The 23,141-nt window shown below is 38.1% G+C and overlaps 2 protein-coding genes across 5 annotated transcripts in view; one reads left to right on the forward strand and one right to left on the reverse strand.

Moving 5' to 3' along the window:
* The window catches only part of LOC145671278 (7SK snRNA methylphosphate capping enzyme-like), a 244,059-nt gene extending 229,215 nt beyond the window's left edge, over window positions 1-14,844 (reverse strand). Inside the window, exon 1 of one of the 2 annotated variants that reach the window (XM_081740224.1) lies at window positions 14,689-14,844. The gene's annotated coding sequence lies outside the window, so the exon portion shown is untranslated. The remainder of the gene's footprint in view (window positions 1-14,688) is intronic. The other variant, XM_081740225.1, reaches the window with a different exon arrangement.
* A 182-nt stretch (window positions 14,845-15,026) lies between these two features.
* The window catches only part of LOC145671277 (uncharacterized), a 92,322-nt gene continuing 84,207 nt past the window's right edge, over window positions 15,027-23,141 (forward strand). For all 3 annotated transcript variants that reach the window (XM_081740220.1, XM_081740221.1, XM_081740222.1), the window contains exon 1: window positions 15,027-15,227. The gene's annotated coding sequence lies outside the window, so the exon portion shown is untranslated. The remainder of the gene's footprint in view (window positions 15,228-23,141) is intronic.

The following is a 23,141-nucleotide window of genomic DNA, read 5'->3' on the forward strand; positions in this document are numbered from 1 at the left end:
ATAAGGGTTTCAGTACTGTACCAAGTTTTTGTGTGAAAACTAGCATGACCGGAAGTGACGCATGACTATCTCAGTCCATTTCGCTTACACTTTATTCCGCACAGCGTCAATTACGGCACAAATAAAGTACAGAGCGACGGTTAATCGAGTTTCTACTGTAGTATCTCCCACGAGACGGATAAATTTCGCCTTTCTAAAATGAGACAAGGATTGTCATATTCATCCTAAATTTAAAAATGCACTTCTACGCTGTTTACTGTTCTACCTTAACAGCAGGTTCTATTTGATAGAGCTTCATTGATGAAAAGGAGGAATAAGTTTCAATTAGTCAGCAATTCAGTGACAAAGTGCTCCTATATAGATTAATGCTATTGAAATTTGAATTACTGTCGGAATAATTATACTATTATCCAAATATTTATTTGAATGATCATTTAATAATCGATTAAAAATTCTACCAACTATCGATAAGTCGAATAACAATCAGAACAACTATTTATTACCGGATAATCGATTATCGGGATAAATTTAAAATACCGTCGATTATTCGATTAAAAACTTCAACATTTTTTTATTGTTCATAACTTCCAACAATTATTTGTTACTCGTATAACTACTAAATCAGATTACTGAATAAATCCATAAGTTAAAACGATAAAAATCAACTATGAAAATTTAGTTTTCAAAAACACTATCTGCACCTCAAAAACAAAGGAAAGAAATGAATGAGTCAGTGCAGTATAAAATGTTGCTTAATGCATTTATCATTTGGCAGTGCTCAAAATCTGGGCACCAGATTCTCATCTCCACTCATTATGGCGAACTGGCGCCCGCGATATTTTAAACCTGCACCTGCTTATTTCCATCTTTAGACTCCATGATTTGAAACACCACCTCCGACAACTAGATTTCTTTAATCCACCTTTCCTCTCCAATCTTCTGAAATTATCCGAACAATTATTCTTTTCTCTTGTTCGAATATTCGAATTTTATACAGTAGTAAGGTAGATCTATTTTAAGTATTTCAAGTTCCTTCATGACAACAGGATAGATAAGAAAACGTTACAAGCAGCAGTATTGGAAAAGCAAGCATTGCGGAGGGAATGTTTCCCGACAGTGGAGACAGATTGCGCTAATTGTCTGTCAGCAGTTGTGCGAGTAGAAAGTACGCAAACGTGTCAGAGTGCGTGAAATAGCAAAATGTTCAGAAAACTGGTTTCTTTTGAAGTTGCGAGCCATGATTCGTTTCTTGTGGACAAAGAATAAGCATTGGACATTCATAATGAGATCGTGGAAGTGTATAGTGAAGAAGCAATGAGAAGCCCATATGTGGCGAAATGATGTGCTTTTCAAGCGGGCAGAAAGGAGGTGGAAAACTGCAATACAGTAGCGAGCTGTCGTCCAAGTTCTGCAAAGATGGACATCAACACGACACGAGTTAAAGAAATGATTCAAAATGATCGAAGGATAACTGTTTATGCAATTGCGTCAGAGTTGCGATTGAGCTTCTTATGGTAACGTGCAGCGTATCTTGTCTGATGTGTTTCATTATTCTAAGGCATGTGCCCGCTGGGTCCCACGTGCGTTATCCCAGGAGCAAAAAGACGCACTGATAACATGCACCACGCTGGCATCCCGGATCACATCGTTACTGGGGACGAAACCTGTCTTCATCATTTTGTTCCAACAAGCAAAAGCACCAGTATGAAGTGAAGCGCAAAAGTGGATCATCAACGAGAAAGAAGTTAAGGTTACATCCTCTGTCGATAAAGTTGTCAACCACATTCTGGACTTAATGCGGTGTGATCCTAGACCGTGGCCATTCCGTTACTGCCTATCTTTATTGTATAACGTTGACCAGAGTACGTGAAGCCATCTGATGAAACGCCCTAGCATGTTGAGTAAAGGTGTCATCCTTTTGCATGACGATACTGCACGCTAACTCAAGCACTGCTGCAATAGTTCAAGTGGGAAGTGTGGAGAGAGACCCGTACAGCCCAGATTTGGTTCTCAGTAGCTATTTCCTTTTTTCCGGCATTGAAGAAGCGCCTTCCTGGAACAACGTTTGCTTCAGATTGTAATGTGAAAATAGCTGCTGAGAACTGCCTGAATGGGCAGGGACCTGGTTTCTACCAATCCAGGTTAGGGAAGTTGGTCCTGCGTTCTGGTAAATGTCTGAATCTTATTTGGTGATTGCGTGGTCAAGTTATCGACACATATGCCGCTTTTTTTCTCGTTTGTATTGTCTCTCTCTTGTTAACCCTTTAACGCAACAGTTTTTCCGATCAAACAGACTTTTTAAAAAAAAAAAATTGGAGTGGGTTTGTGCAGGAAACAAGAGATTTAAAAAAAATTCAAATATATAATATGTTGACTATGGGATATTATGTGATGTTTGCATATAGGGTCTATGCAAAGTTGCGCGTAGACATCTGCAAAGTCCACTAAAACCAGATAGAACAAATAAACGCGACGAATGTCAATGTACTTGCACTTTTGCACTCATTACACATCTGTCTAACATAGAAAAAATCAACAGCTCAAAATGTGTCCACCTAAACGAGCAAAGAAAGCTCAAAGATGACAAGATGACAACTCCGCGTGCAGCAAGTAATACAAAGAGACCAACGCTTCCTTAATATGACATCTAGCGGTAAATTCAGAACTTCATTAGTAAAAGGATACCTTAGCTGATACGCAAAGCTGCTTTTCTATGTCCGAACTAGAAACTGCATAGTGCAATACAATTTCAAAGTAAACTTTGCATATGTGCAAAGCTGCGCGCTAAAGGGTTAAAGGATTAATATATACTTTTGCCTCAGCTTTATAACATTCTTGATCCATCCTTGCACAACACATAAGACGAACAAAAGAAAGCATGAACAAAATGATTAAATATACCGCTAAGCATTCGAAGAAACATATAAAAACTCCACCCATAGTCTTACGTAAAATAGTATAATCAGAACACATACTTTATACATCTTACAGAAAGCAGCTTGTTGAAAAACAATTCTCAATCGTGTAAATGTGGGAATGTGTGCCATTAATTTAAGTCTGGTCAACGAGCAGCAGGTCTTCACCCCCTGCACGGTGAATATTTTATGGGAGCATCCTGTCAGCGCGGTAATGGAAGCATCAATCCTGAATCCGAATGCTACAAGCTCAGGACGTTTTCTTTATTAGTACGTATGATTTTCTTTTTTAAAGGGGGACTCCAAATCGTATATTCAATTTCAACATAAAACCTGATAAGTTTATCATTATTATACCTTACAATTATAGCTTTAAAATAAAACTATCCTTGGAAAGTAATGCCGGCGTCATATTTTGAAAGGTAAGCGCTTTTGCTTCACAATACGAACCCCCAGGTTCAAATCACGTAATTAGCAATCTTTAAGTTATACCAGTCACGCCTGGAAAATGGTTGCACAATACCTATAAACATAGGCGTTGACAAACCTTTCAAAGAATCCCTTTGTTTCGTTGCTGATCATTTCCAGAGGAAACTGATCTCACACTTGTGTCTCGAATTACGGTAATCATTATAAATAAAAGAAATAAAAGGTAGTAACAGAATTGAAAATGAAAACTTTAAAATTTACGTCTCACAGTTATGCCGGTTAGGCTACAGGAGACGGTGCGTGATGAGAAATGAAGGAAACGGTGGAATGAAGAAAGTGGGGCACAACGGGAGAAACAACGAAAACCAACGCATATGATATTTGCCCACCACAAAGCTCACTTGACGCAAGCTGGGATCGAACGAAGGATCCCATGCACCAGACATGAACCCTCTACCACTGAGCTACCGTGGCCCAGTAACAGAATTATAGCAAATAAAGGGTAGAAGTATTGATAACAATGAAATACGAGACCTCCTCCGAGAAAAGGTTTTAAAATGCAGAATTGTTACATCATTATACAAAAGGGGCCATCAGATATGGCCTAAGAATCCTCTCGGATGTCCCTGCAATTTCAAAAATCCCACCACACAGTGTTCAATTCCAAAATATTTATTATCTCACTTTTTATTTAGTGTTCGAGCAAATAAAGAAAATGAAATTAAATCTTTACGTTTTACATCCCACATTTATGCCGGCTAGACTAAAAAAGGCGGTGACGATGAGAAATGAACGAAATGATGGAATGAAAAAGTGGGAGGAAACGGGAGAATCCCGAGAAAACCCATGTACGCACGATGTTTGTCCACCAGAAAGTTAAACTAGCGCGAGCTACGATCGAACCAAGAACCCCATAAACTAGGGGTGAACGCTCTACCACTGAGCCACTGCGGCCACTCGAGCAAATAAGCCCCACATGCACGACCGGACTACGATGGAATTTCCAGCATTATTAACGAATGAGAGTGTTCGTAAATTTGATCGATAAACCACCCATCCATTCTCTTTCTGGTAAGTTCCTGAGGACTCTGCTGCTCACCTGCTTAGACGATTTAAAAAGAAGAAAAAAAAGTAACGTCCTCGAAAGTGAAGAGATACGTAATCATCAAAGGAGACAAAAGTAATCATCTGACGACAATACAAGAAGATAGGAAATAAACCTTACAATGTTAAGAAACGGAAGCACCTGCCATAGATCCAATGTTACTGGATGTAACTGCAGCACACATGCAACCACAAAAGTGGAACGTGCACTCTTGAGAGATGCATCAACAAAGCCTTGGGCTAAGTTTTACAGTAGTATGTGAACAAATAGTATGTATCACAGTTTAAAAAAAGACAAACAAGAAACTCTTATTTAAGTGTGTCTCTTTCTACATATGCAGTACATAAATATTTCTTTCAATAAAATAAAAACTGTTATTGGCAACGAACAGCATACATTTCAGCGCCACATCTTTTCTCCTCGAAGACTACGCATCAGAATGTTAAGCATGACATTTTTTTTTAGCTCGGTGTGGTACATGGGCGGAGTTAGGAATAGGTTGCTGGGGCGGCAGACCTTTTGTCTGCTAGGGGGGGGGGGCACGGTTAATACAAATGGGAATTGAAGGATCTTATAAGTGGCATTCTTTATTTTTGTCAAAAAGGTGGGGGCAATGCCTCCCTATGCTCCCCGTAACTCCGCCCATGGTGCGGTATCAACTGATATATGCCAGCTTCGGACAATATTTTAAACAGATATTAATTAAAAAAAAAAACAATAGCTTTAAGCTATATTTCATTAACAATACTATGTACTGTCGTCTTGGTAGTATCATAATTAAACATCGGACTTTTATGAAAATGCATACTTTGTTTGCTGAGGATGCATCTCTCTTAAACTCGGTAGGGGTTTCTAACAATTATAATAGCTCGAACTCGAAGTTTTATAGTGCATACAAATGCATGTTTCAAAGATCAGAGCATACACAGGGGGATTCAAAACAACACCGACAACATTTGGGAGGTGATTGCTGACACCAAGATAATACAAAAAGTATAGAGCACCCTGGGTACACAAATGCTTCCTTTCGGAATTACACGATGCCGAAAACACGAAAAAATGAACTTTTGAGGTTGACAACTCCAAACCTATGGGGCAAATACATGTTTTAGTACTCACCAACTACTTCCATAAAAATCGTCGCTGAAGTACCTTAGGAGTCTGAAACTTGGATATCTGGATAGCGCACATACTAGTTTCTACGTGAAGTCTCGACCCGACTACGGTAAGTCCCATAGCCTTGGTGTTATGGACCTTTAAAATTCTTTTTTTTTTCCCTTGTTTCCGTTAACCTATAACTCCGAAAGGAAGCACTTGTGACCCAGGATACTCTATACTTTTTGTCTTATCTTGGTGTGAGGAATCATCTCAAAACCGTCGTTATTTTGAAACACTCTGTATTAGTGCTTAAAAGCATATTCGGCATATTCTGTAAGTTTGTGTTTCAGGTGTATGCTTATAGCAAGGAATAAATCCGGTTTTGGTTTGCATTTTCAATGCAATTACATGTTTACACAACAGAACTGTTTTCTGCATGGAAGGATGGAAGAATCCTACTTTGTGGCGGACCAATAATGTTACCAATTGATCAGCAGAGCAAAGATGTTTAGAGTTACTAAGTCGTTAGGAGGTATCTGATAATCACAAAGACGATGTAATATCATGTCATCAATTCAGAAATAAGAGACGCGGGGAATGCTGTGAATGAATGCTTAGCTCTAGTTGATGAAGTTCAACACAACCTCTAGTGAGCTCCTGGCAAATTTGGGTGGATTTTGGAGAATAAATTGATGAATGTTATCACCAGAAACTCCAACTACAAAACAACTGAAGCCATGGGAAAATGCCTTCAAGATTAAATATCAGCTTGCCAGAAAATATAGATAATAAACTTGCTCCTTTCTATAAATATTGTCTAATAACATCTATTGATGTTAAGAGGTCATTTTCTGGGTACAAATATCACAAACTGACACCAAAAAATAAAGAGAAGCATCTTGTGATTTACTGTAAGGCTAATTACGGGAAGGACTAAATCCTTCAAAACGAACATACTTATTTTTTATTTGATTGATTTATTAATTTTTATTACTTTACTATTATTTTTTGTACAATGGGAACGTGTAGAAAAGTAAGGCTTGTAATAATAATTCGTGTGAAGTAAATGCACGCTAAAATACAACTATGGAGAAAAATCAGAGAATCGTGTTCTTATATTACTGTGTTTATTTTAATCAACTAATTTGTGTCAAAGATAAATTCAGAAGAGAAGTCCCTGAAAGGTAACGTACACTTTCAATGTTATTTTTCAACTACAAAATTTCGTCATAACTTTGCTGCACGTTTGAAAATGCTCTCTTTTATTGCATTATTAGTCCATATTTTAACACATTTAACAGCACAGTTGCATGCACATTTTATTAATTGTAAATGCATAAAAATCCGATGTCTAATCATAATGAAGAGCTTAATTAATCAGTTTTACTTCAATAAGTGGTGAGGATCTCGTGTAGCATCAATTTTGGATTTGAACTTTTCACCTCAAATTTTTCGAAAACTACGCATGACCTTTCATACTCACGCGTATCATTTTCTCCAGGTTAACAAGCGCTATTGACTGATATCTCTGCGTGGGATTTCTCGGAGTATTTTCAGTTTCCTCCCACATTCTCATTCCGCTCATTATTACACCATAATTCATTTGCCTTTTAAATCATCCATATCCCTTAGCCTAAAAGGCAGGGCGCATAATCTCCGGTCGCCATTGGCGACTTGAAATTTAGAGCTGGCGACCAGTGTTCAGGAATGGTTTCTGCCTAAACTCACAGGGCTGCGCAGTTCCTATTTCGCACGAAAATAATTGTCACTGAGTGAGAGAAAACACATAATGTGAAGTCTTTCTTTGTCAAATCAAAGACCGTGCGGTGGGGAGGGCTCTCATAATTTGTACATGCGAGATACTGGCGACCATCATTTTTTGATTGGCGAGTGCGTCTGACTGAAATTTTGCGCCCTGCTGAAGGGCATACCGTGGGACGTTAAACTTTAAGATTTCATTTCATTTTTTCATCTCTGGACATTTAGCTATCTTTTCTACTAATATTATAGAAGTGCGTATTACATTCTCGGCAGGTCGATGAAATAAAATGAAATCTTTCAGTTTTACGTCCCATGTTTATACCAGCTAGGCTAAAGGAGACGGTGATGAGAAATGAATGAAATGGTTTAATGAAGTGGGAGGAAACGGGTGAATCCCGAGAAAACCCAGACACGGTGTTTGTCCACCCAAAGTTCACTTGGCGCGAGCTGGGATCGAAATAGGGACCCCACGCACCAGAGGTGAACGCTCTACCACTGAGCCACTGCGCCCCCAGAATATAATCCAATGGTGAACTTTGGACTGCAGAGCAATGAACTTTCCCCGTGGTTCCATCAATCGAAATTTAAGCTCCCTCATTTAAGGATGCAACCTATTGCTTAAAGTAAAAAGCTAAGCAGTAACTGGGACTTATTCGAGGCTTCCAGTAGTAACACCACTATTAATAGACGAAAATGAGAAAATTTAATTTGATTAATCAGTTTCACTTTCCGATCTCACTCAGCATAGGATTAAACGAGAACAACTTCAGTGATTAAAAAATGGGATCCCAGGCCCTAATCGACTTTTTATCCGAGATCACAAAATGAACCTAGACTATGCAAACGGAAGCACTGATTTCCACCACACAATCGTGTAACATAATCGATCCGATTTCGAATTCACAAATACGGAGTATTCGTTATTTCAGAACACAAGTACAATTTCACTTATGGAACTGTTCCATGCCAACGTCACATATTGACTGCCTTGTAGTGTCATGTGTAAGTCTGATGCTGCAAGAAAAATCCATCTACACCCAACAAGAGGCTGTGAGTCAAGTAAGCTTCAAACAAGAATGAATACTGGGACCTCAGCAACGAAGTACAATCGCTAAAAACGGATTACGCAAAGAGCGAGAATAGGATGGACGGGACCCGTTACCCTCTGTGAAGCGAAAACACCGATGTAATTGTCTAATCGATCAATCTTCCACACAACCATCCATCCGCCAAATTTATAGCTGACGAACACTTTCGACTAACGTTTTTAAGTTCATCCTGAAAACCGCCTTTTCGATCATCCTGTAATTATCCACACTCTCGTAGGTAGAAACAAACAAAAAATATTACACCACATGAAATCACATTTTCAGAAACATTTAACCATCACTGCTTCTTTATCCTATTGGCTACTTTGTAATTTAAAGGGGGCCGCGGTGGCTCAGTGGAAGAGCGTTCACCTCTGGTATGTGGATTTTCTCGGGTTCTTCCGTTTCCTCCCACTTTCTTCATTCCATCATTTCATTCATTTCCCATCACCGTCTCCTTCAGTATACACGGCATAACCATGGGACGTAAGACAAAGATTTCATTTCATCTCGTAATTTAAAAATACAACAAATACAGTATCACCACACCTATGACTTCCAATGATCCTCGTTGTTCTGGCAATCGAACCGTATTTTCTGGCATACTACAGGGTGGCCCAAAAGTAGGTATACAGTCCCATACTGATCAGCTCACAGTGTTTTATATTGTTATTCATCAGGTAGACTTAATTTCTTTATTATTTGTTCTTAAAGCCTTTTTACTTATACCTTAAGCCCAGAACAGCCGAAGCAAATAATCCCATAAGCTAGAATGTCATGCTTGATCAATGGAAGGGTGTATACCTACTTTTGGGCCTCCCTTTAATTTTCATATATCCCAATAACGAGAGGTACTTCCTCTTTATTTGTAACGTTCCACGCAGGGGTAAAGGTGGAGGTGAAAAAGCAGGGGGACGCGTGATGTCACGCCGCTCCCTGTCCCTATCTTTGCCCATTATGTTTTTAGGAAGTAGAGGGGGACTGACTTCATCGGGGGAGTCGAGGGACTCGAGGGAATAAAAATAATTACTAGAGGGAGTCGAGGGAGTAAAAATATTCACTCGAGGGAGTAAAAATATTCACTCTAGGGAGTCGAGGGAGTAAAAATATTCACTCGAGGGAGTAAAAATATTCACTCTAGGGAGTCGAGGGAGTAAAAATATTCACTCGAGGGAGTAAAAATATTCACTCTAGGGAGTCGAGGGAGTAAAAATTTTCACTCGAGGGAGTAAAAATATTCACTCTAGGGAGTCGAGGGAGTAAAAATTTTCACTCGAGGGAGTAAAAATATTCACTCGAGGGAGTCGAGGGAGTAAAAATATTCACTCAAGGGAGTCGAGGGAGTAAAAATATTTACTCGAGGGAGTCGAGGGAGTAAAAATATTTACTCGAGGGAGTCGAGGGAGTAAAAATATTCACTCGAAGGAGTAAAAATATTCACTCGAGGGAGTCGAGGAAGTAAAAATATTCACTCGAGGGAGTAAAAAAATTCACTCGAGAGAGTCGAGGAAGTAAAAATATTCACTCTAGGGAGTAAAAAAATTCACTCGAGAGAGTCGAGGGAGTAAAAATATTCACTCTAGGGAGTCGAGGGAGTAAAAGTTTTCACTTGAGGGAGTAAAAATATTCACTCGAGGGAGTAAAAATATTCACTCGAGAGAGTCGAGGGAGTAAAAATATTCACTCGAGGGAGTAAAAATATTCACTCGAGGGAGTCGAGGGAGTAAAAATATTCACTCGAGGGAGTCGAGGGAGTAAAAATATTCACTCTAGGGAGACGATGGAGTAAAAATATTCATTCGTGGGAGGCGAGGTAGTAAAAATATTCACTCGAGGGAGTTTCTAGAGTGAATATTTTTACTCCCTCGAGTGAATATTTTTACTTCCTCGACTCCCTCGAGTTAATATTTTTACTCCATCGACTCCCTCGAGTGAATATTTTTACTCCCTCGAGTGAATATTTTTACTCCCTCGAGTGAATATTTTTAGTCCCTCGAGTGAATGTTTTTACTCCCTCGACTCCCTCTAGTAATTATTTTTACTCCCTCGACTCCCTCGATGAAGTCAGTCCCAAGTAGAGGGACGCCAAATATATTTCTGGAAGTGGGGGAACGACGTCCCTCACTTTCATCCACTGGTTCCACGTGTATATATGCACCAAGGTTACGGGAGGCTGTGACTATGATAATGAACAACAGGGTGAAATGAAGAAAATTTAAGAACTTCAAGAAAACTCACACATACACACACGATGTGTGTCCGCCACAAAACTCACTTGGTACGTAATAATAATAATTGCCTACCAATAGTCAAATCACTGGTGCACGAGCGATACCGGGTTCAATTGTCGATGGAAGTATGCACCTCAGATACAAAACCCGAGTAGTGCTACGGAATCTATTTGAAACAGTGGGTCCTGTCTCATATAGGATCCGTACTGAAAACAGACGATAAAGCGAAAACAATCCAAATAATAATAAACGCATATTTTCTTTTCTTTCTTTTTTTCTGTAATTCTCCGTGTAATGATCATAAACGACCGCAGAATTTTCTTCTCTCAGCAGAGACCTACTTAAAGTTTTCAGAAACTCGACCTCAGTAATAATTTCACCTGTTAAGATAGAGAGCAGAAACTACGGTATGCTTACATACACTGGAACATGAATATCAAACATAACCTTCACGTTTCCTTTTTTAATTTAAAACAAAGAAAAAGAAAACAACATATTCGTTAGAAAATGGCTATAAAATAATGAATAACATATTACTTTAGAGAAACGTTCTCCACATTTCCACCGCAATTCTCGAAGAACAAATTACTTCAAAGAAACAGGGACGTGATTGCTCAGTGGTAGAGCGTTCACCTCTGATTCGTAGTGTCCCTGGATCGACCCTAGCTCGCTCCAAGTGGACTTTGTGGTGGACAAACATATGTGTGTAGGTTTTATCGGAGTTCTCCCGTTTCCTCCCATTTTATTCATTTTACCATTGAATTCGCCTCTCATCATCACAGTCTTCTTTCGCCTAGCCGGCATAATCGAGGGGCATAAAACTTAAACGTCCTCCACATGTCCACAGCAATTCTCAACACATTTTCTCAAACGTTCCACCAAGTTTTCCTTAATTTTCTTCGATAAGTTAAGCAGCGGTTACAAAGGCTATTCGCTTTATAAGAGAATCCACACCACATGCACTACATTTCAACATTATCCATGTGGCAAACGTAAACTGGGCCATTCCATATATATCTCTATTTCAATCGAACGTAGGAGAAACTCAATTGCCATGGCATTACTGAACGTCAGCGCTCGTTTGCAGCTTAATCATTAATTAGCAATACCAAATATTAGTCAATTTTTTCGTCAACCTTAACCATACTAAACGGTGTCCACAATTATTTTTAAATACACCAGAAAACTCAATGGCGAATGTTATCTACTGGTCCACCATTGCGACCGCCCATGACATTAATACAATGCTAATTAATAGGCATATTCAACGCTCTCGAATAATTATAGTACTCGCGCCGAGTCGTGAAGCTTGGCCTAGATCTACCGATTTCACCACCCAATAGAACGCGAGGGTGTGTTTCAGTCGTCAACTCCCACCCATCAAATTTTGTCAGTGTCGTCTCTCGCGCTAGACGGAAAACATTTTCCAAGAGTACAGTGTTGTCGGATTGGCGTCAAGTTCCGTTTTGTTAATTCTTACGTTATATTTTCGCTGTTACTATTTGTGCTATTGTTACCATTTTAGAACAGTTGTTACAGAAGTTATTGTTGTGCAGTGTTATTATTGGTAATTTTTAAATGCCTTTTTTATATACTGGTTTACTATGTATTCAAAGTATGGCAACATTGTTGGTTAATTTCAGCTGTTTGATGTTTCTCCAAGTGTGCGCTCGGTAAGCGGCTCCACGAATTGTACCGAAGTTTTCCGACGTGTTAGAGCTCAAGCAAAATATTTCTATGATTGGTTTAGAGCCCAAGCATCACGACTCGGAGCGAGTACTATAGTACACCGCGCACCTGAATAATTAGCGTATTTTCACGCGCTCTGCGATTTGATTCCTGTCTATCACTATTAGTGTCGGCCCAGTATCGAAAAGTTGTGATATACGGCTAATTCAAAAACAGAAATGACATTAACGTAAGTCGCTGTGCTGACCACACTTTATATAACACAACCTTATTTTCAAGAGCAATTCGTGGGCAGTTGTAGTAGTAGTGCAGCTTCAGAATGTTCAGTAATAAAATACAAATATTTCGGCGCGGACAAAGGTGATAATTGCATGAATCACGACTAGAAGCCACCTTCAACCGATCAGGGTTTTCTGTAACGTAAACGAGACGCACGACGAAGAAGAAAACTATGTACGCATAATTTTATCAATAAAAGGAAGGAGTCCAAGCAATCTCGTATCCTCTGAGGATGCGTGTGCCTTTTGTGTATATAGGTCTACCTTAATAAATGTTTATTTTTCCATACCTTGCTCAAGAAAAGGTTAAACTCCCGTAACCACCTATGCATACGCCAGTGGATGTTTACGTTTTTATTTACGTCCAGCATTTCTGATTTTTTCAACGAAGTGATAAAACAAATGGAAGCACCTCCTAAAAATTCAATATTGGTTGCTCACATGGCGCAGACTGGAACCAAGATGCGAACTTATATTGGTTCCAAGATTGGACGTCATCATATTTAAACTATCGCAAAAGCTTCCAAATGAAAGTTCCGAACTGGGATCTCGCAATGTCTTCCTAAAGTTCGCGTAATGCAGTCAATATACACCTTCAATTAAAATCAGAAGCCTGACCCTGCTCATTTTCGCCAAATCCCAAATTTGTTTTCAAGAAACTTCCAGAAACATTAATATACTCCTCTTATTTTACAGTGTAAGCGTTAGCAGAATTTAGATGATCGACTAGACATAAAAATGTACCACCACAGCATTCATTGTTGAATCTTAGAAGAATCGACGGACTTTTTTTTTAAGTGCCTACTTCAGGTTTATTTATTTACTTTTACTTTCCCGTGCCACGATTATGCACTGAGGCAAAGAAAGACGGTGATAATGAGCAAGGGCGCCGATTTCTCTGTAACTGGGGGGGGGGGAAGCATTAATAAAAAATACATATAACAATAAATGTAAAAAAAAAATACATATTCGTAAAAATACATGGGGGCCCGGCCCCCCTGGATCGGCGCCCTTGATAATGAGACGGGAGACTATGAGAAAACCTACACACATATGGTGTTATTCCACAGTTAACTTGGTGCAAGCTGGGATTGAACCAGGGACTTCACGCACCAGAGATGAGCAACGAGCCACCACGGTCCCCTATTTTGGGTTTAACGTTCTTTCTCACAAACCGACACCATAATTTAACTTTAGAATCATGTACTCTCGACTGCGAATTTAAGCTCTCCCACAGGGAATCGAACACGAGACCATGGGCACCACAGCTAATGTGCTAACCACTAGACCACGAGGGAGGGATACTGGGATTTTATACTTAGAAATCACACTACCGACGATCAAACCCGAGACCACATGATCGCATTTACTTGGGAGCGACTTAATCACATTGTCAGTTCGTGCACTAGCGAAAACAAATTTTGAAATCCTTTCCATCAAGAAAAGACATTCTCAATCATCCAAAAATTAGCAAATTACTGGAATAAACCCAATCACGAAATGCTACTAGAGAAATCTCTCTGAAGACAGACAGGCTACAATAAATTCCGACGTGTTCGAAAACACAAACCAATCTCCAAAGAACTTAAATTGGCGCAACACTTGAAATCTACGTTCCTGTGCAATATATTATGTCACCAGTTTTTTCTTCTTCTTCTTGCTGTGGCTTGCATTCGGCACTATTATCTGCAAATTACAGGATACAGCTGTAAAATTAGAACGAAAGCAAAAAGAAAAAACCTCGGGGATCCCTATATGCATGTAAAGAATTAAAATTGTTACGTTCGAGGTACGTTTCTAAAAACTGCTGGAAATGCTTTGACATTAAATTAAATTATCATGAAATACTTCGAGATCCTACATCATGTTTCACTTAAATACTATCGAACTTCCACTTCACCTTCTTAATTTGCTTCTGCAACAATGTTCTAATTGTTATAAATATACACACGTGAGTTTGTATACAATTGCGAAGCTCGTAACTGCGCATGCGCACCAATTGTGTATCTGCATCTACATAAGCTCTAGAAAAACCTAAGGTAGAAAAAAATAAACTTAATACAATCATACTTAATCAATAACTTTCGTACTTACCTTGATTATGGAATCCAAAATCTAAACCAAGTTTGGAAACGCTTATCTGTCTTCATGAACAAAATAACTGGATATTCTTCGATAAAACACTGATTCTAGCACCCGACTCTGTCACATCGATGTGCAACTCTGCACCGCAACGATGGCTTTCCCGTTTCCTTTCCCTTCTTCCTGCCTATTTCGTTCCACTGTTCCTGCTAAATGTAAAACCCGAAAAAGTAGTTCTCTTCGAATTACATTTAGGACAATTTCATCATTGTTATATTAATATTTCCGTTTTAAATGCAATTAAACGTGGAAAATTTCAAACTATTTGTAGAAATTAAGCTCCTTGTATAATTATTATGATATAAAATTAGATTATATGTATTGAAATTACTTGGCGCCATTCGGGTTTTACTTCCGCATAGATGGCAATAGTGTCAAGAGGGAGGATAAGTGAGGCGTATGCGTACTTGTAATTTAATGTGCTTTATTCCTGTGATAAATTGCTTGACGAGCAAAGAAAACGTATTGTTGTAACACAAATAAAGTTAATGGTAATTATTTGGATGTTTTAATATGATATCAATGAGTAATAATATTGTAATTAATTATCGAACGAACTTTTGTCATGGATCCCAAGATTACGAAGCTGAATAAAATGAATTGCGTGGTTAAATTGAAATGAAATAAAGGTGCTGTGATTTACAGTACAGCAAGTAAATAAAATATATTGCAAGTTGTAAAAATTGTTATGTTCTGTCATATCACATATGAACTAGAAAACACTACTTAATTTCATTACGTATGATCTACATGCGACAACTAGGTACAAAGTCAAAATTTCGAAATATGTTCTGAAGATATTAACACATTTCATTTTGGTTTGTATGAGTTTAAGCTTACCTGTTTAGTGCTAGGTAGTTACGTGAAATATGACATTGGATTTTGATTTTACTACATTTAGAGCCATTTTGAGTGCAAGGGCAAATTGGTCATTGCGAAATAGTCATGTGGCATATTTTTGGATTTGGGGGTCCAGAATTTTTGAGTTTAAATTTCCTACTTATTCAGTATTTATTGCCGGTTCAGGTTAGGTTCTCTATTCCCCCTCTTTCAGTTCCAAACCTATTCCCAGTTTCTCATGTATTAATTTTTTTTTATTGTTGCTGAATTTGAGAGTATAGGTAATGAGATGTAAAGGATATCATGGGGAGACCCACAAAAATCTTCAGTTTCTTAGTTTGAAAGCCATCTTCCGGCCTTTTAGTGAAATATTCCATTAACTTCCGTTCAGATTAAAAACAATCCAGCATTCATATTGTGGCTATATACTACACTATATATAAAATTTGGTTTAAGTTCCAAAGTTGGACGTCAGCATAAATGCCTAAAATTTTTAAATTTTGTTCTGTATGTAGATGTGGATTAGCATTGCAGTTTACCGGCCCTCTCTAAACAGGATTTATGATACTTGGATCTACAGCTTAAATGTAGTCCCGAGTTCGATTCCCGGTGAAAGCACTCGGTCGAAAAAAGTAAAACGCTTTTTCAAGCCAGCCACCCTGAATGAGGTTTTCCATCCGGGGTGGAACCTAACTTATAGTTCCCAGGCCGCTTCTCTTTCCCCGGATAGTGTGCTCACCAAGGAACGTCATCTTTCAAAACGTGACGAGCTAAATGGCCATAGGTGCCGAAAGCCCAGAAATCCAAATCCTAAGCTTAAATGCATGAATTCCCACCGGGAATCAAACCAGGGTCTCCCGTGCCAAAGACGCATACGCTAACGGTATAGCCACGAGGGAGCTCTTCCTTAAATACGCTTATTCGGCATAACTTGAGCATACGGTTCTACCAAATGTTGACACCTTTCTTACATTTTCAGGTCAGGTTACAGCTTTCTTTTAGCAGAGCGTGCACTAAATGATGAGCTTATTACTTTGTGCAAATTGACTTCAGGAGGGCTCAATATAAATACAGTATGGACGTATGGCATAAAAACTACAGTACATAAAACACGAACCAACTTGTAGTAAGTGGCCACTAAAAAGCACAAATGCGATTTAACCAAGGCAGGGCAGGAACACAGCAGAGGAGCCCCGAGCAGACTTTCACTATCACTCAAGATGCATTTCAATATATTGTGCACTGTCACTAATTACTTGTATTCACACTCTAATTCCTACACAAAAAATGTTTCATATCGTATTTCACCTATAAATTTTCAATTTGGTAGAACCGCTTGCTCGACTGAATCCGCTTATTCTGTTTGTTTGTTACCGTTTTGCTACATATGTGTGCAATCCACATGGAAGTGCAGGGGCCTGCGTGAGCGAAGGCAAGCAACTTGCTCAAATAGATGTTATTTAAAGTACGTTAAAAATGTGCATGTTATGTTTTGGAATGTATGTATATTTTATGCAGAGGATCTCTTATGAAAGCTTGTATGGCTTTCAGGCTTACATTATCTGTGTGATTTCTACTTATTACTGTAGTTAGATTTGCCACGTGCATAAATAATTTTATTCGTCCTTACCATTTTGTGTGAGCTCTGTTGAAGACGAGATAGCGTAATAGGGAACGACCCATATTGGAAAATTTTATCTTCCATAATGCTCTGTCCACTTACAAATTGCACCGAATTCCAAATCCGGTCCACAGTCCTCGTTAATAGTCGGTGCCGTAGTAGCCCTGGTGCTGCATAAAACCTCAAAATTAATTGTGTGAAGTAGCTTTTACCCTTAAATTTTTTGTTTTATGCTGGGCTAGTCTCAATCTGCATCTAACTTTCGTATCCTTCACTTAAAGTGTTTTTTGACTGGTATTCAAATTAAATTATTCTATTCAGTGAATCAATTAGACAAGTATAAACTTATCTTACATCCTGAGTTCAAAGGCACAGGTTAGGTTAAAGTAATAGTATGTAGATTATAAGAGAGAAATGTATGGTTCCCGACCTGTAGGCATATAGAGCGAGCAAAGGCAGAGGGGTTCAAGCTACTGACGGAAATCAACCTTGAAATTACGAATAAAGCATTGTAATGATCATTTACAGACTCCACAGCCACTACACGTTCGACTACTACGTTCTAAATTCTGATACCTTTCTACATTACCTATAGTGTTTAATTTTTAAGCTTTTTGTTAACCATAACATTGACTTATTATTATTTATTCTCAGAAGAGTTCCTGATATTGTTGGAGGTATTGAAAAAAAATAAAAACGGTATTTCAGCAATTAATTAATTTAACTTACAAGGAGTCAAAATGTATACTTAATTACGTCGTTTATTATAGTTTTTATATACAATAAAATCTTATCTTTAGTGGAATCGAATGGGACACGTAAAAATTACCGTTAAAGATAGGTTTCTGGTTAAACGAAGGTAGACCTATGCAACAAAAAAATGCATACATATAATGGATGTACTGAGACACTGTACGTACCTTCATGAGTTTCCAGTATTTATTTCTACTACGAATTAATACATGCAAAACTTACAATGAACAGAAAAGTACTATATACACATTAACATTTATCTTCTTCAATAGTCAATATTTTTTTCTTGAAAACCACATCATTTTGACGTAAAACAAATTGTTGCAGTTTCTATAAACTTTTGATAGCATCTTGATAAATCTTTTTAGCTGTATTTTTCTTCCAACTCATGGTCATTTTTCTTTTCCTCCTCAACCTCCTCCTCTTCTTTCAGACTTTCCGCTTAAATCTTAATTAATACATCTATATATGTTGTGATTGATTGGGTTTGCACATCACTGTCTGTTTTACTGATAACGTATACTGTATTGTATATATAGAATGTCTAAAAATTTTCTAAACATTGCATTTCCGAACTTTTTCCTTAAAAGGCTTATTTTCATTTCCGTTGTACGGGTAACACAATTTCCGTTTAATGAAGGGGAATTTAACACGTTTTTCGTAGTAAACTGATGGAACCATGATATATTTCCGTTTAATGAAGGGTCCGTTAAAGGCAGGTTTTACTGTATAATATTAACAAAGAAAGATTAAATTAAATATCATTGACGTCCGAACTGGTCCCGCACATTTTCTATCGAGGACGGATCAGGAGATCTTGCTGTTCAAGGGAATACTTCAACATTATCCAGGTAGTTCATAGAGACAGGTGCCGTGTGTGGACGACCGTTATCCTGTCGAAAGATGGTACTAAGTCCAGTATACTATCTCATGAGAGATAACAGATAAGGACGGAGGATGTCAGTGTCGTACCATTCTTACATCAGGGTTCCTTGAAGTCATATGATGCCTCATGACGCCAGGAATAATACTGGTGCCTTCCATTTCAACTCAGGCAAAAAAATATATATATATATATAAAATTGTACCATCACCATCTCAGATATTGTTGAAACTTTTTTTTATAGCAACTAGACATGTTTTTAAGGGACCCATATTTTTTTGTTTTGACGAAAAAAATTTTCCCGCCAAGTAATGGGCCATCAAAGACGGGGAGTACAATTTATGAATTGTAGAAGACATGGAAAATGGTCAACTTCGGAGCCTCACCATTCGGCTATGGAGACAGGTAGAGTTATAATTCTTGTTGTGGTGTGTATATAGGGATATAAATAAACTATATTTATTATAGTTTGGTTTGCGCATGCGTATCTTTTTGTACATAAATTAACAAATGAACGTCAATTTATCTGAAAAGTCGAAGTTTGCGAATTTTTTTCGAGCACTTTCGGTTCGAATTTTAAAATTCTGTTTTCGCGGTTGGTAAGACCTAGCTACCCGCTTTCCAAAACAATTTTGTATCTCTTCTGTGTGCAACCGTTTTGTCGCAAAAAATTCGAGAAATTGTAAAATTTTCAAAAATCGCCATTTTCTCGAAAACACAATCTTTTAAAATTCTGAAATTTTGTCAGATGGTTCAACTTTACATGAATAATAAACACATCAGATACCATTCTCGACCAATGCTTCATGAATTAACTGCAGCCTTTTAAAGTTAGCGAAGTTTCGTTAACTTTGATGTCACAGTTAGCAACACTGGGAACAATAAAAGTGCAATGATTTGATGATGTTTGTGGTTCACATTCATTAAATGAAGAATAAAAAGTTTTCTTGACTTTTTTGTTTGTTTTTTGTTTTTGTTTTTTAATTTTATTATTATTTTGATCAAGAAGGCTCTCTGAAATAGTAAAATGAGCCTGCCCGTACTCCTCCATTTTCTTAAATCGAAATAATCTGAGGTGGAAATTACGATTACGAAACACACAAATTTCAAGTTCACTTACCTAAAATGGTCTTCGGAAACTTTTTTACATGGCCCAATCATTTGCTTGGTTGGTGTCTTCTTCGCAAATAGCATGTAGCCATGAAGGTGCTCCAATAGGTGTTGGCTCACGCACAACTCGTCCAGGAGTGGATCTAGTGGGAAGAAACTTTTTTTTATTTTATATATAAATAAAACCGATCTCAGATTTTGGAGCTCTTTAAAAGTAGCTCTAAGTAGCAGTATTACCCCCTCCCCCCTACCTGAAGTTCGTCCTGGATCCGCCCCTGCGTAGCACATTCTCGATAGTCACAAATGCTGAAGGTCCATGTGGAAGCATAAACAGCACTTCAACTTCACGTAATTCATGATTTATTCGTAATATTTCTGCTACGCACCACTGGTTATCATACATATATGTATGTAGCAAAAGTTCCTTTTTGCAGATTTCTTAAATCTACAATTTGAATTGCAGAAGTTCGATTTTGGTGGAAGCATAAAGTTAGTTCATGGTGACCCGTTACTGCCATAAAAACTTCGCCATTTTCCGAAAGTCAAAGATGACTTCGTTGCATACCAGTTACCGGTCGCATACTTTCCCTTTTTTTCTTCCGGAAGTCGTCGAATTCAGTTCCAGGCAACAAAACGAGAGTAATACCCGGAGTTTGTACTTGTACTATATTCACGAATTCTTCTGCGGTTTTACTGCGGGCGCGGTGACTCAGTGGTAGAGCGTTCACCTCCGGTGATTAGGGTCCCTGGTTCGATCCCAGATCGCGCCGTGTGGGCTTTGTGGTGGACAAACACCGTGCTCGTGTGTTTTCTCGGGGTTACCCCGTTTCCTCCCACTTTCTGCATTCCACCATTTCATTCATTTCTCATAATTACCGTCTCATTTAGCCTAACCGGCATAAGCCTGGGACGTAAAACAAAGATTTCATTTCTTTTTTCTTTCTTTCTTCTGCGGTTTTAACACTGTGTATCTATATTTGCCTAAGGTTATGCCGCGTTGCCACATTCTTTACACCTTCCCCCCTTCTCAATACCGTCGCAGAGACCCTTGCATTTCCGGTTTCACTGCAAAACCACTGCTTTACCGGACCTGTCTGCATCTCGAACATCTGAAAGCTATTTTTAAAGTGGGATGCAGCACCATCAGAAATCACTGACACGGTTTGGGAAATTGTAGACACTTATGTTCTCGTATTCAAACCTTTTTCTATAAAATATATTTTCGCTTTTCTTCGAGCATTTTTAGAATCTTGTCTATGACTATGAGTACATGAGCCGAATCGTGTGTTTTATCGTCGTTTATTACAACAAAACTGTCAGTTGATTCATATTCCGGTGATAACTCTGAATTTCACTTTGCAAAATAACAGTCCAGTTTTCAGTGAAGTCCACATGAAGTAAAATAGAATTTGTATCTTGAAATTTTATACGGTGCTTTTTGGTAGCAATTAATTCTCTGTGGATTTTCTTGATGTAGTCATGAATTACAATTCTTACAGTTAAACCAGCAATCTACGATACGAAAACAGAAAGTGGCACAGTTTTTTTAACGAGATTATTGTTTTCCCATATGGCATACGTAACACTTTCATTTTCATCAGGATCAATAATTAAAGACTCCACACTTATTCCTTCCACTCCAGGACATTCACCACATTCTTGAAGAAGACAGTTGTCATTTTCTACGGATCATACTACTAAAGGGTCACTCATGACAGCTTCAATACAGGCTGCACCTTTGATTTGTAGCAACGCAGTAGCAGCTAACTTAAAATTTGCACAATACACACATACACACTGCCCTCGCAGGTTTCGGACTGACCCACTTTAGTCGAATACTGTAAAATTCCGAGTGACCCATTATTCTTATGTTGGGATTGGTCTGTTTAAAAAGTCAGTAAATTTCTTTGGAACGCGTAAGAAAACTTTTTTTTTTTTTTTTTTTCGATCACTAATGACACCGCACTTAATTGAGACTTTGTCTGGAGCATTCCAAATCATCACTGAGGTAATATAGTTCAGGCTTTTTGTAGATCATCAGAATTTATTGGATGGCCATTTCAAGTAAACTTAAAATTTGTGTGTTTCGTAATCGTAATTTCCACCTCAGATTTTTTCGGTTTATGAAAACGGAGGAGTACGGGGAGGCTCATTTTACTATTTCAGAGAGCCTTCTTGATCAAAATAATGAACAAAACAGTCAAGAAAACTTTTTATTCTTCATTTAATGAATGTGAACTACAAACATTATTAAATCATTGCACTTTTATTGTTCCCAGTGTTGCTAACTGTGACATCAAAGTTAATAAAACTTCGCTAACTTTAAAAGGCTGCATTGGTCGAGAATGATATTTGGTGTGTTTATTATTCATGTAAAGTTGAACCATCTGACAAAATTTCAGAATTTTAAAAGATTGTGTTTTCGAGAAAATGGCGATTTTTGAAAATTTTACAATTTCTCGAATTTTTTGCGACAAAACGGTTGCACACAGAAGCGTTACAATTTTTTTTTTCGGAAAGCGGGTAACCAGGTCTTACCAACCGTGAAAACAGAATTTTAAAATTCGAACCGCAAGTGCTCGAAAAAAATTCGCAAACTACGACTTTTCAGATAAATTGACGTTCATTTGTTAATTTAAGTACAAAAAGATACGCATGCGCAAACCAAACTATAATAAATATAGTTTATTTATATCCCTATATACACACCACAACAAGAATTATAACTCTACCTGTCTCCATAGCCGAATGGTGAGGCTCCGAAGTTGACCATTTTCCATGTCTTCTACAATTCATAAATTGTACTCCCCGTCTTCGATGGCACATTACTTGGCGGGAAAATTTTTTTCGTCAAAACAAAAAATATGGGTCTCTTAAAAACATGTCTAGTTGCTATAAAAAAAAGTTTCAAGAATATCTGAGATGGTGATGGTACATGCTCTGCCTGAATTGAAACGGAAGGCACCTACTGGTATGTTGCCACTGGTCAGCAATCCATGTTTCCTGGTTACAGCATCCCTCCAAACACAGTTACATGTACTATGGTGTTGAAGACAGCCTATGCATGGGATGGTGATTCAATAGTGCGACTGCTGCTAGTCTTCGATCAATGATGCGGGATGACATTAGAGATGCGATGGTCTACCATCACGTATTTCACACATCGTTATGACATACTGCAGTTGTTCTACTGAATCC

The sequence above is a fragment of the Thermobia domestica genome, chromosome 15 (assembly GCF_964235325.1).
Source record: "Thermobia domestica chromosome 15, izTheDome1.hap1.1, whole genome shotgun sequence".
Taxonomy (NCBI): Eukaryota; Metazoa; Arthropoda; class Insecta; order Zygentoma; family Lepismatidae; genus Thermobia; species Thermobia domestica.